Consider the following 3,788-nt stretch of genomic DNA (forward strand, 5'->3'; position numbering starts at 1 on the left):
ATTAACATTCTGAATATTGCTAATATATTAGCATTTTTAAAATAAAGTTAACAAATAGTTTAACACATTAAATGTTTCACAAGTTTAAATTAAAAAAAATAGCTTTTGAGATTTATACTAGATATTTATATTAGAAAACCTTTGATAAATTCTCTACGGTTTTTTTTTACGATAGTTAGCCGTAAAAATCTTTAGTAACAATAAAGATTATATTTTTTTCTTACAAGGATTGCTCGGCCGTTCGTCTGCTATCCATATATCATATTCTGCCTCATTTTGATAAGGTACACTGATTTTCAGATTGGTCTCGACAACCTCGTACAATTTGCTGCGTATAGTATATTTGCTCGCAATTCCAAGATTATCGATATGACCCTCCAAGATGATAGTCTGATTTTTTCCAAAATGTGGTCCAATAGCTCGCCCGCAAAGCATCAAATATGCTATTGATGAATTAAAAAATCCGATACGACACATAAGAAAGATCTCATTTTAAACAATGTGCATAAATTTTATTTGATTTAAATATCAAAAGTAACAGAGATGCTTTAAATCATTTTATTAAGTTAAATAAAATATCCTACATAATCCGGATAAGCAAAAAGATAATTTAAATTAAAATATTTTACCTCTGCTTTTCTGTATTTTTTTAGCTTGAAACTGTATTTGTACTTTGCCGCTACCGTGCGCATTTAAACGTAAGATCGACACGGGCTTCAGGATAGTAAAAAAATGATTGTCATCGTTTATGAGCAACAATAAGTAATTTACGATGTTATCTGTCGGATTTGAAACGCTTATTTGCTTCGTGACGGTTTGGGATAGTGAACAGTTAAATTTGATCTGTAAAAGTGAAGCAATATGTTATACACGTAATATATAAGACTACATATGTTTTTGGATTAAAGTTTTCATTTAAAAAGTAAAAATATTATGAAATATCATAATGTAATAAGAGAGAAAATAAGCATTATAAAGCGTAATACCATGATTTTTTTTGTACAAACCTTGGCGCGAGGTACATATGTCGGTAAAATTTGGAAAAGATGGACGACCAGCATTAATATTTGCACTTGATTCGGATTAACCAGTTGCATCGGCGTAATAATGAAGCCAAGTCGTATTTTCCTCCAAGCAGTAACTACGCAAATAGCGTTATGCAGCATCTAGACACGGTAAATTGTTTGCAATAGGATTATACGATGATAAAAAAATGAAGCTAACATGAAAGGCTCAAAGACTGTTAAATCATTCAGAATGTCAATTAATGGTTTTTCCTCAATTTTTTGTACAATTACAATAATTTGCATAAATTTATAGAAAAAAATAACGCTGTTTATAAAAATTAGCATCTGTTAAATCTATCTTCCAATAATAATTATTTACTGTATTTAGTTCAAAATTATTTGTATTTATTAACGGTATTATCTTATACTAACAAGAAATACAAAGTTGCCTCGATATTTATATGGATTTGTGGCTTAAGGCTACATTTTAATGCCGAATAATAAAATTCACGAACATTATACTGTTATAGGTAAAAGATCTCGTCTCATGATTCATAAAATATTAATAGTTTATGCTTGTATAACAACAATCTTATTAATTTACATTATCCTAATTAAAACTCGAATTTTAACACACATAATTTTGATATCGTTTTAATTTTCAATGTATAATCTAATATACGGTTTCTTTTTAGCTTAAGATTAATTTAGAGTCAAACGCTTGATGATTACCTCTTGTTTGTTTCTGGGGCAAATGTACAAATTGTCAAAGCATTCGTCGATGAGAAAGGGACAATAGGCTGCGGTAACCGCAATTAGTACAAGGCTATCAGATAAATCATAATGAAAATTTGTAATCGCTCGATATTCGGTCACATCCTGCTTTTCTTGCGGATTCATGATTGTACGATGATCGGTCATCCAATCTCGTACGCGTTGTTGTTCGTAATGATATCCTAGCCAAGCTAGCAAAAACTTTTCTTCTGAACACCGGTTATCGGAAGCGAGTTCGTGGCTTAGCGAATTTACAATATTCTCAATGGCTCTCTCGTGAAGTTCATATTGCCTCGGCAAGCTGAGAAAGGTGCATCCAATTAGAGATGCAATTGTAAAATTACGCAATAACGAACCTCGATGTACTTGTAGATACTATCGAATCTCGATATCTTGTGAATCTCCTCGAAGGACGCGGCGACATCCGGAATTTATACTCGTGTATTCCACGCAGTACGAGACACTTGTACGTTTGCAAAGTTACATCCAACCAGTATTGTTTATTTCGCGATTCGAATAATTGCCGCGACAGCTGTTTATGTGATACACAATTTGTATTTAAATTTTTTCTTTGTGCCTGTAATATAAAAAAAAATTATTCAACGTATGGATCTTTGAGATGATTTGATGAAGTTGTATAACTTAGCTAACAACTTTTTTCTTATATATGACCTCTTTAATTTTTATTATCATTCTAAAAAGGAAAGAAATTATCATAATTTACAATTTTATAACTAACATTGCTCTGTACGATGTCAATGCTAATTAGATAATCGTCATAATTTAGGAGAAATTGTGGCAAAACATGAACTAAATATGCTCCTTGAGACAGAAGAAAGTCCAGTATTTTGTTACACAACTGGAGAACATAATTTATTCTTTCGATGTCATTTTCAGGCAACAGTTGCTTTGATCTTGAATAAAAAAAATAGAAATGTACTTGAAAGAAAGCACATATGTATAAATGCATGAGTATTACAATATTACAATTCTCCCAAGTAAGTATGAATGTTTGGTCCTACGATTGATTCGAGGACATTGATAAACGACAACATAATTGCATCACTTTCCTGTTTAGCATTTCCCACGTAAGATCGTTTTTTTATACGGAAATATGAAAAAGCTGCCGTAATGCCATAAGAAATGTTTGGATAAAAGCGAAATTTCAATGGGCCGGAATACATCCATTCTTCCATAATTGTTGCTATTCTCTTCACATATTTCTCGCAGTCACTAATAAAAATAAATACATGCAAAATGCTTATAAAACAGATGCGTTACATTTTATAATATTTTTACAATAAATTATTCACTTCTTCATAATTTTAATTCACTATTAAATTGATTTTTTTTAATATTCAAATTTAAATTGATTTTTAAATATTCAAAAAATACTTAAAATCAGAAAGGATATAAAAAATTCTCTCATTTTAAGTTAAACATTATTATATTTTATCGTATAAACTTATATGTTTTTATAATAATCGTTTAAAATTAATTATCAATTAATTCATTTTCATTAAAGTAAAAAGATCTGCTTTATGTTAAGTTTAAATTTAAGGAAGAACTATTCAAAAATTATTTTAAACTCTTTTATTCATATATATAAATTTATCTTCAATTTTCGCTTTTTTAAATTTTGGCCAATTTATTTTAAGTTCTTTACGATGATTTCTTATTTTTTCAAACTTACCCATTTCGATCGTTGGAGGAACAGGTAGAAGACAATAATCTTTCGGAATGTCTGTGACTTCTCGCTCCGAAAGCAACAGAAAGCACAGAAAATTTTTTGTGATTCAGTATTCGTTTATCATTTAGCGTTTGTTTTTCATTCACTTCCATATTTTCGTTATATATGTCTATTTCAATATCATTCATTTGTTTATCCCAATATAATTTCGAATCTTTTCTTTTATCAATAATACTTCTACTTCGATTATCAAAATGCGACATAATACTGAATTTCGATTCGCTCTAGATTTAAATAAATTTAAACTATATGTTAAA

The 3,788-nt window shown here is 29.4% G+C and overlaps 1 protein-coding gene across 1 annotated transcript in view; it reads right to left on the bottom strand.

Annotated features, from left to right (window-relative positions):
* The window catches only part of LOC108752894, a 19,566-nt gene that overhangs the window by 1,011 nt on the left and 14,767 nt on the right, over window positions 1–3,788 (bottom strand). The gene's annotated exons all lie outside the window — the stretch shown is intronic.

Source organism: Trachymyrmex septentrionalis, unplaced genomic scaffold (assembly GCF_001594115.1).
Source record: "Trachymyrmex septentrionalis isolate Tsep2-gDNA-1 unplaced genomic scaffold, Tsep1.0 scaffold62, whole genome shotgun sequence".
NCBI lineage: Eukaryota > Metazoa > Arthropoda > Insecta > Hymenoptera > Formicidae > Trachymyrmex > Trachymyrmex septentrionalis.